This window comes from Bidens hawaiensis, unplaced genomic scaffold (genome assembly GCF_021521415.1).
Source record: "Bidens hawaiensis isolate Kalapana, Puna unplaced genomic scaffold, B.hawaiensis_p1.1 tig00006862_1, whole genome shotgun sequence".
Lineage (NCBI taxonomy): Eukaryota > Viridiplantae > Streptophyta > Magnoliopsida > Asterales > Asteraceae > Bidens > Bidens hawaiensis.
This window is the reverse complement of record NW_027491468.1, coordinates 481,711-493,375: the sequence shown is the minus strand read 5'-3', so window position 1 is coordinate 493,375 and position 11,665 is coordinate 481,711. Positions and strand designations below refer to the sequence as shown.

The 11,665-nt window shown below is 33.9% G+C and overlaps 1 pseudogene; it reads left to right on the top strand.

The window, feature by feature from the left end:
• The first annotated feature begins 1,307 nt into the window (after window positions 1–1,307).
• Window positions 1,308–4,418, top strand: LOC143633702 (glycerophosphodiester phosphodiesterase GDPDL3-like; annotated as a pseudogene).
• Window positions 4,419–11,665: the final 7,247 nt, after the last annotated feature.

Genomic DNA, 11,665 nt, shown 5'->3' with positions numbered 1-11,665 from the left:
CACACTTATTGGAGAGGCTTCTTGATGGCTAGCAACTAATGCATGTACTCTTTAGCCACACTTATTACCACATAAGGCCACACTCCAGCTAGCGTGTTTTTACCGATTGCAACCGCAACCGCTGAAATATGATTTTCTAATATCAATCTTAACAATACAAGTTTGCGCAACCGAATGGGCGATAAGTATTTGAACAATGTTTTAATTTGTGTGGTCAAAAGATAAATGTTTGTTAAAGTAAAAGAAGAGGGTGTAATGGCTCGATTTCAAGCTTTTAAAAATCGAAGAGGAGAAATTTGCACCCCGTGTATTTAAATATATTTATTATCTTGTTTCTATTTTGTTTCGTATAAATTATATGAAATACGGTGAAATTAAAATTTTGAATGTTACTTATGAGATTTATGTCTAGATCCGCAACTGTTACTCGGGTATTAAAGATGGTTCCAAATGTCGTTGAAAAGTAAAAGAAAATGCAAAACACAATTTTATAAAAACCCTTGATGTTGTTTTAATTAGTAAATATGATAAGTGAACATTAACCGATATCAATTAGAAAACCATACACCCATTTATCTATCTATATAAATGTCTATCAAAAAAATCTTATGTGTTACTTTATGGTTGTTCCCCATCCCCTCTCAAGCCACCGGATGGCTTGATTTGTGTTTTGAGGTTTCTCATGCGTTTGGCCTGAATTCGTGAATATGAGTCTCACCAAACCCGGATAGTTCTTAAATGGGTTATAACCAACTTAGTTACCCGCATTTTGTCGAATCATGGAATTTCTCAAACTTAATAAACAAAAACAAAATTTGATCATACACATATAAACCATCCGTTAGATTTGTTCTCGATCGGAATTTTAGATTACACCAATGCTATAAAAGCAATGCATTATCAGCATTATCAAAATACTCATAAATTTTTAACCATTAATAAACTATAGGTGACTATTGCTAACAATAAATAACATTTTTTAATAAATCAATTATACTGAAAAAAGAGCAATAAAAAAAGTCTTGGCTTTAGATCATGTCAACATACGTGGCCAATTAAAGAGATTTTTATTACTCAAAAGTAACGAATACAAGGGAATTTTATTATAAAGGAAAATATTAAGATTAGGCTAAAATGGAGGCAAGTCAAAGTGATTAGACTAAGAGAGGAGATTAAGGAGAAAATAAGGTCCATTCCAAATTTCCAATAGCTTATATATATATTTTGTTCAGACTTCACATTTCAAGCATTCAAGAAAAAAAAAACTATATACTCAACGAGAGCTTGCATACATATATTTGCCAGGAATGTGGAACCTTGCCTACTTGTTAACGTTAATCCCGTTGATCTCCTTGGTCGGTGCTCGAGGATCTGTTAACACGAATTCTCATTGGAAAACTCTAACTGGTATAACTACTTTTCTTATACTTATCTTAGTATTGTTTATATAGTTATTGTTTAATATACAGTCTAAACACACGTTTTTCATAGAGAAAATATAAGGAAGTAATAGAGAGTAATTCATTTATAAACTTCCTTTGTTTGTACAACAAGATGAAATTTTTATTTGATCATTAAATTTTATAAGATTATAGAAGCTTTTGCTGATGTATATATATTTTGCAGGAAAGCGCCCATTAGTGGTTGCAAATGGTGGATTTTCAGGGCTATTTCCTAGTTCCAGTTTCTTGGCCTACAAGTTGGCCATGCTTACTAGCGTACCCGATGTAATTCTATGGTGTGATGTGCAATTAACGAAAGATAACATCGGCATCTGTTTTCCAAATTTGGATCTTCAAAACTCTTCTACATTGATCGATCCCATGTTTGATAAGGGGGAAAAGACCTACAATGTCAACGGAGTACCTGTCAAGGGATACTTCCCTATTGATTTCACCGTTGCTGACCTTAACAAATACTTTTGTAAGTTCTTACTTTCAGTTTTTATACTGGTTGGTCAATTTTAGTATGGTTAAATGTTAATAACCAAATAATATTGTTATAATAGTAACACAGGGGATCTACTCTAGAGTTCCATATTTTGATGGCTCTTCAAAAATTCTTACTGTTGAGGAGGTTGTCTGCTTAAAGCCACCGGGACTGTGGTTGAACGTCCAGCATGATGCGTTTTACCGCCAACATAATTTGAGCATGAGAAGCTATGTGATGGCTGCTTCAAGAAAATTTGGAATTAAATACATACCATCACCTGAAGTGGATTTTCTAAGAAGTATTGTGACAGGAGTTAATCCCAAAACAACCAAACTAGTTTTTCGGTTTCTTGGACCTGATGAAACCGAGCCTACGACTAACCGAACATATGGTTCGCTTTTGAGCAATCTGAAATTGATCACAACGTTTGCCCAAGGAATTATTGTTCCTAAAGCATATATATGGCCTGTTGGGGTGATTTCTATTTGCAACCGGCTACTTGGTTGGTAGCCGATGCTCATAAAGCGGGTCTAGAAGTTTTTGCTTCTGATTTTGTAAATGATGGTCAACTCGCATATAATTACAGTTATGACCCTGTACAAGAGTATCTCCAATATGTCGACAATGGTGTATTTGCTGTTGATGGTGTGCTCTCTGATAACCCAATAACTCCATCTGAAGCATTTGGTAAGCTTGTTTACTCACTTTGTTGTTATTGCTCCTCTGGATTCTAATTTCTACGTGTGTTATCCTACAGATTGCTTATCGAACTTGGGCGAAAACCAAACACAAGGTACTGATGCTATATTTGAGTGTAAATCCATAACCATTTCTAGTGTTGTTGAAAGATAAACATTGTTAACAGTGACATTATTTTTTGTCCAGAAAAACCCGTGATTATATCATATGAAGGAGCAAGTGGTGACTACCCGGGCTGTACTGATTTGGCATACCAAAAAGCTGTTTCTGATGGTGCGGATAATATCGATTGTCCTGTTCAAATAACAAGTGACGGGATACCTATTTGTTTAGGTTCAATAGACCTCCTTGACATAACAACTGTCGCCTATTCGTGGTTTAAAAGTTTGAAAACAATCATTCCTGAGCTTCAACCTAATGCTGGGATATTTACATTCAGTCTTTCTTGGGACCAGATTCAGAGCCTTAAACGTAACTACTCTACTCCCTAGTTTTTTCATTTTGTTAATATAACCTGTTTTTCTTGTTTCTTATTTCTTGTTCCTAATGTTTTAGCTGTAATTTACACGCCATATACAAACTACACTTTACAAAGAAATCCAAGATTTGTAAATGCTGGCAACTTTATGAGACTATCCGACTTTTTGGACTTTGTTAGTAATGCCACCTCAGTTTCTGGTGTCCTAATCAACCTTAAGGTGAGTACTCAAGATAATTTTGTTCATCTATTACCGCAACCAAAGTGATACCATTTTTGTTCTTACAACTTGCAGAATGCAGCCTACTTAGCTGCTCATCAAGGACTAAGTGTGACAGATGCGGTAATGAATGTTTTGAATAAATCTAGAATAAATAACCAGAGGACCAAGAAAATCTTGATTCAGTCATCGGATAGTGCAGTTTTGAAATTGTTCAAGGCGAGAAGCAACAGGCATGAGCTTGTTTATGAAGTTATTGAGAATATACGTGATGTCCTCAATTCAAAAATTGTGGACATCAGTGAATTTGCCAATTCAGTAATTATTGGGAAGGAATCTGTGTTTCCGAATTCTTGGTGATCAAACTGATGATGTTGCGAAGCTTCACGCTTTCAAGCTCCCTGTGTATGTGCAGTTTTATAACAATGAGTTTGTTTCACAGCCATGGGACTTCTTTTCAGACCCGTATGTTGAAATTAACACGTATGTTAATGGAGCTAAAGTTGATGGTGTTATTACATCTTATCCGGCTACTGCTTCCAAATATAGAAGTAAGTTTATTAATCTTGTTAGTTGTTACCTTTCGCTTTTTAGATCAGAATCGTTACTTTTTAAGTTCGATGAAACTTTTACACTATCTTTTGCCTAGAGAACAAAACTTAACACGCTAATTAGTACCATGTCTTCAAGCGTTGTCTTTTCAGTTTATTGGTTAAATGTTGTTTAGAGTTCAAGTCAAACCACGTATTTATGTTTTTCTTGATCATAATTTTGATTTGTTTGTGTATATCTCATAGCTTTTTTATTGTTTGTGTTACATTTTGGTGGGATTTAGGAAACCGCTGCCTACAATTACCAGAAGATCAGAGACCATCATACATGAGTCCAGCAGTGCCTGGTCAATTATTCTCGCTCATGACACCTCAATTGATGCCACCCGCTGAGGCTCCTAATCCTGTTTTGAAAGATGGTGACGTGGCTCAAGAACCCATACCACCTTCATCTAGCAATGGGATAGCAGCACCATTACGGGCTTCACCAAGTGGTCAACCACAAAAAACTCTGGTGGGAACAACTGTATTGGTGTAATAAATGTTATTGTTTATTAAACTTTATTTTTGTTAAAAGCCGATTGCTGTTTATTTATTATCATTAGCCCACGGCTCGTATACGTTTGTCTAGAGTTTCTGGTTTGTTTCCTATATTTTTTAAGGGTTCCCCTAATATAATAATTTATAAACACAGTTATCCAATATTTTAATTCAGTTTCAGTCCACTTTACTAGAATACACAATAAATCCAAATAAAAATCTTAACTGATAATCCCCTAAAGATAATTAAAAAAGACAACCATAATTACTGAGACTTGAATACCCTTGACCTGTTCTGACTTAACCACCACCATGCACACCAAGCTTCAATCTTGTACCAACCCCTTTCACTTGTTCAAATATGAACCAACAAGACTATGTTCCAACACTAATAGAGTAATATCAGCTTGTGGCCTTGTTATTCCTTGCAAATTGTTATAGATGGTGTTTTGAGTTCAATAAAATGAAGAATCAAAAATAGTTCAGCCCCGTGTTCAATTCATGTTATGAGATTAATATGTGAACTAAATTAACAATTTAGATCCAATCAAGATAAGAAAGAAAGCATGTTAGTTAACAGTAAATCACAATTTGCAAAGGACAATGTAGACAAAATTAAAGACAGTATCCACCAATTCTAAAGCACAGCCCTCTACCCTAAAATCGACACAACTACATAAATAAACAGGAAATAAAGACAGTAAGAATACAAATTTACTAATTCCAAATAAGCTTCATAGATAAAACAAACCAAAATGGTGTCAAAGCATGTCAAAATTCATGTTAACCTAAGTGATAGCCTTCCATAGTGTTAAAGATCAAACAAACAGTAAAATAGACATGCACATGATATTAATAGATGCATAAGATTGTTGCGTGGTGTACACCTATAAGTATTCAATCATGAGAATGTTCTTTAATTACTGAATACTTCAATCCAACACTAAAGTGGTGGCAAAATACCCTCTTTTTCTTCAAAAAGCGGGTTAAAAGTCGTCTAAAATCTCTGTGTTTTAGATGTCAATTTCTTTATATGCATTCTAAAAAGCCAGAGGGGGTGAAAAGGTTTTCTTAAATTTTAATTGATAAAAACACTAGTCTTGTTTGTTAACTCTTTCTAGAACTCGAGAAGTAGGATGTGAAAGAATGTAACAAGCAGTAAAATAGACATGAACATCATGATAAAATAAAAAGATATGACTGTTGTGTGGTGTGTATGCCATCAAGTCTTCATTCCCGAGCTTGTTCTTCGATCGAGTGCTTCAATCCAACACTAAAGTGGTGACTCAATACCCTTTTTTCTACTAACAACGGGTTAAAGGTCAACTAAAGTCGCTCTATGGCGTGTAGGTGTCAAGTTCTTTATATAGGTTGTAAAAAACTAAAGGGGGCGGCTAGTTTTCTTAAATTCTCTTTGATTAAAACACTTTTAATCTTGTTTTCTTAACTCTTTTTAGAACTCAAGAAGTAAGTTCAAAAGAATGTAAGGAGTTAAGGGTTAGAAAGACAAAATTGAATTTATAGAGGTTTAAATAGATAATCCACTCTACTCTACACTCTTTTCCCAACTCCACTAATGTTTCTCTTAAATGAAAGATCCAAGATCACAGGCACACCAAGCCTTCCACTATATCAAGATAGTAATCACCTTCTTCATTTCACTAATCTTAAGAGGTAATGATCACCTCTCCCTCAAATCAACAAACAAGTATAGTGAGCCCCTCACAAACTTCTCACAAAGATATAGTTGTGATCAACCAAACTATTGCAGCACAAGAATAAATATGATTGAAGTTGTAGAACAGCTCTTCTATTGTGACAAACTGTCAATTTTCAAGTTAACTCCGTTAACTAAACTCTGTTATCTTCGGTAACTTCGTTAGGAAACACACATGCATGTCACATGTCACATGTCACATGTCACGTGAGCATACACATGAGCATGTAGCGTACGTTGGTGGTCTAATAAAAATCACAATTTACAAATACTAATAATGAAAGACATTTAATTATATGTAGTGTTTACGTACGGGTGAACTTTGCTTGCTACATGCGCTACATGTTATAATGTGTTGCATACTTATGTTACGTGTTTTATGCCTGGAAAATATGTATTATAAAACAATGTTACATGTCACAATTTTATCATTAAAGAGTTATCATAACTTGTTATTGATAATTAAAAAGAATTAAGTTAGTGAAACGTTTATGTTAATCTATTATGACATATTATGCAAGCTTTATGATGTTAAGATTTATAAGACCTTTGGTTTGCAAAACTCTTCCCCTCTCCTCTCGCTTTGGCAGTGAAATATATCACACACAATTTTTCAATTTTCTCTCACAAAACACACACATATCTACATGTTGGTTGATGGAATAAGATCAAGACATTAGGAAGTTGTTGATTTTACTTCATATAATCAAGTAAGTGGTTATGGTTTGATGATTTTGATTCATGTTTCTTTTATAATTTGGGTTAGGGAATCTAGTATCCAAAGGGTAAAATCAAACAAGTTCATGTAAAAGTATGATGTGATTGTCTTGATTTTGAAGATTGTTTTAAGTTTTGGGTAAAAACCCTAATTTTTCTTGTGATGATTTCTCATGATGATTGATGTGTAAATGTTGGATCAATGTTATTATATGGATTATTGGTTAGTTTGGATAATGTACACATCATCTGAATGATTGGAAATGATGAACTTTACAAAAGGGATACTTTTTGTTTTGAGAAATTTATAGAGGCTTAGATAAATTATGATTAATTTATATTCCTGTATGTTAATGTGTATTATGATCATATAATGATTAATTAGTTGTATTGTTGTTTCATTGTTTCGGAAAGATTAGGAATATGCTAGTTCATAGCTTTAGCAAGACAATAACTTTAGACGTGATGAAAATTACAATATATAGGCTAGTTAATGTGTGCTAAATTATATATATTTTAATAACATTTTTCTTTACATTCTAATGTGTTTTTATTGACTCGTGCCTAGTTTCATTCCAACATAATTTTTTATTCAGATGAAAGTTGAACTCAGACCTATATATAGCATATAAGTTTTGAATTATATACATTAAATTGCTCGTTTTATCTAAGATTCGTTGTAGATTTCATTCAAAACAAAGTTGTGCGTAATAATATTCAGATAAGCACAAACATGCAAGTCATTTATGTTGCTTTAAGGTTTTGTTGTTTTACAAGTAGTTTATCATTTACAGCCTTTAAATACGAAGTTTTTAAAAAAACTCCAATTTTACCATTGTGACATGCTTATTTTTAACAACTTTCAACATGAATTTCTTTTTGTATATACATTTGATGTCATCTTTTTTTCACGGTTCAACGCCCTCACTTAAAACGTGGGTGGGGCTTGCATAAAGATTTAATTTTATTTTGTAAAGTTTCAAGAACACTAATATATATATATATATATATATATGTATTTTGTTGTTTAACGTACATGCACACGGGTTTAATACTAGTCCATAATCTCCTCTCCATTATCTTCATTATATTTCCATAATCTTCTAATAATCTAGTTCTCTCCTTAATCTCATATTCTCTTATTGTGTCATTTGGATTTCTGTCTACAAAAGATTATATTATCATTTAGGGGGTGTTTGGCCTAGCTTTTTTAACCAAGCTTATAGCTTTTTTAGCTTTTTTTTACAAAATAAGCTTAACTTGGTGTTTGGCTTAGCTTTTTAAGCTTATGCTTATTAGCTTATATAAGTCCATTTGAAGAAGCTTAACTGAAGATGGTTTTTAGCTTATTTGTTAGATGCTTATTTGTTTAAGGGTGTAAATACTTATTTGTTCTCAAATGGTGGTGGATTAGTAATTATTACTCTAACAAATTAAAGAATGTTGGATTTAGCAACTTATTAAGACACATAATTAACTTAAAGAATATAAGCTAATCCAAACACTTAAAAAGAGCTTATCAAATAATAGAAAAAAAACTATAAGCTAATTTTATATATAAGCATAAGCTTAAAAATAGAAGCTAGGCCAAACACCCCCTTAATGATTCGGTGTCTGAAAAAAGAACTAACGTAACTTTCATCCGAATTCAAGGACCATTTCCAACGTGGTGGCCCAATAAAATATGGGCATTTTTCATTTCTTGTAGAGATGTATAAAACTGTTTTTTTTTACAAACCGAACCGGTTTGGTTGTTACATGTTTAGACCCTAACAGCTTTGGTTTAGAAACCGGTTTAAGCATAGAACTGCTCAAACCGGGTTGACTGTGAAGTACCCAAACCGCTATACGAATTGCCGGTTTGGTTTGGTTTGGTTTGGTTTGGTTTGGTTTGGGGACTGGTTTGACAGAAACCATTTGTGAAACAAACCGGTCCGGTACGGTTTCCGATTAACCGGTTCCCAAAAAGGCCATATGAAGAGAGATAAAAAAATGGCCCTTAAATATTCAAGTTTTCCAAAAATGTCCCAACAAATTTGGACTGGGGAGACACTTTGTTTCCGTTCAGACGATATCTCTATCCCAATTAAAAGATGACATGTGGATAAAAACTGACACGGCCGTCCATATTTTTGAAAATCTTGAGGGTTCCGTCCAAATTATTTCATTATATCTTTTGCTAGAAAGCAATCACCTTAGGCGGTTTTTTTATGTTACATGCCTTATTCGTACAAATTCTATTTTTTTAGAAAAAAATGTATTTTAAATTTCGTCTGCCAATACGCATTTCAGAGGAATTTGTTTAAAGGAAAAGATATTTCCGTCTTTTGTTCTTATAAGTTTTTAAAGTTAAAATCCCGTCTTAACCGACAAGATTTATTGTTATTCCGTCTAAATATTTGATTGTTTATATTTTGTTTTAGGGTCACTATAGATATAAAACTATAGATTGTTGTAAATGTAGTGTGTTTACAACACCCATCTAAGTACATTTCTACCTTCTACCTCTTTAATTGAAGTATAGAGGGCCTTTAAGTTAAATATCTAGATACAAATATTGCTTATGTGATTGTTGAAAATAAAGACAAGTTTCATGTAATGTATTTCCACTATTGTTTATCTAACGTATTTGGATGGATAGCTATTAAGGTCGTTTATTTTTCACTCTATATAGAACTCGTATTATAAAAACATGTTGTTTTATACATTTTTAAACAGCCTACTTATTTTATAGCTTGATATATGCATTTTTCGACAAGTTTTTTATTTTTCATTTATCATTTTATATAAAGCTCAAACCGTGAAATCAAACCAAAACCAAACCGTTACCAACAGTTCAGTTTGGTTTGATTTCAAAAAATGGTTTGATTTTTGATTTTCAATAATCAAAAATCGTTAGTAACGGTTTGGTTACGATTTAACCTGGAAACCGTTTTTACCTACTTCGTTTCGTATCGGTCTTTTAGAATATTTTCCCAAAAAAATGCTTGTAGACTGGTGTCAGATATGACGTCAGCATGTTTCTACGATTATCTGGTGCCAGCCTTAGCCAGTCTGTATGTCTCTTTGTTTTCATTTATTTTTCTTTTTATATTAAATTAAACCATCTTAATTTAATAATAAAAGTGTAAAGACTAAAGATTAATAAAAAGACATTTTTCCATCGTCCCTTTCATTTGAATCATTCTCCATTGGTAAATTCAAGACCCCGTTTACTAAACAAAACGCGGATATATTTCGTCATTTTATTATTATAAAAATACTTTTGTTACAGGTTCAAATATAAAATACTAAAGAAAACAATATACACGACTGTGACACATTAAATAGCCCCAAGTCTACGTTTCAAGTCCCGGATCGATAATCAAACACGATGTAAAAAAATAACTCTTGTTTATATTAATAAGAAAATATAACTCTAAAAACTGATTACAAATCTCTCAAACTCTAACTCGGTTTGACTCTTGATGAACCCTAACTAGGTTACATCTAAATGAACCCTAACACGGTTACATCTCGTGTGTGTCACTTGGATGAACCCTAACTCGGTTACACCTCACACCACACTATATAATGTCTAACCAACTCGGTTCATATAGACTAACCTAACTTGCTAGCCAACACATTACCAAATATAATAAACTACAATTAGGAAACATAACAAACTACGACCAGCTTGTCAACATTGGTCCCTTAAGTTCACCAACTTGTGACTTGGAGTCTGAAATTACTTCCAACAATCACCCCCTAATTTCTGACTCAAAATAGGTGGATCTTTTTCTCCAAACTAGACTCGTATGACTTGTCTGATTTGACCCACGATCTTGACCTTCTCGGATTTCATAACCATCTTGGCCTTGATCTCCCAGAACTCCTCTTGATCCATAGATGTGTTCTTCGGCTCTCCCGAACTCGACTACCTCTGTGACCTTGTCCCCGACTATTCACTCGGTCGTATGAACTCGCATGACCACTCCTTTGGCTACGACTTCGGTCATCTAATCGAGCGAACATCAATCTATCTTGATCATCTCCTTTTGACTTTTTCTTTTTCAACCAATTAATCACAAAGCAAATAGGAACCCGAGAACCCCACGTGGTTACAATCAAACTTTCGATGCCAGCTCCAGCCACACAACCCGAGAACCCTTGTATTCTTCCTCTCAATTCTGTCAGACAGGAAAGAACCACCGACACCGCTCCAACTAACCCGCTTTAACAAAAAGACCCTGATTAGGAAACCCAACTTGGTTCCGATATGTGCTAGTGACAGCTCCTCCACAAGCCACCGCTCGCCACTGATCACCGTATCGTTGATCCGCCTCACCGTCGATCAAAGTTAACTTGATTATCGATTTCTTGAACTTGGCTCTGATACCAATTCAAGTCCCGGATCGATAATCAAATACGATGTAAACAAATAACTCTTGTTTATATTAATCAGAAAATATAACTCTAAAAACTGATTACAAATCTCTCAAACCCTAACTCGGTTTGACTCTTAATGAACCCTAACTCGGTTACATCTAGATGAACCCTAACACGGTTACATCTAGATGAACCCTAACACGGTTACATCTCGTGTGTGCCTCTTGGATGAACCCTAACTCGGTTACACCTCACACCACACTCTATAATGTCTAACCAACTCGATTTATATAGGCTAACCTAACTTGCTAGCTAAGACATTACCAAATATAATAAACTACAATTAGGAAACATAATCAACTATGACCAGCTTGTCAACATTGGTCCCTCAAGTTCACCGACTTGTGACTTGGATTCTGAAATTACTTCGAACAACGTGTAGT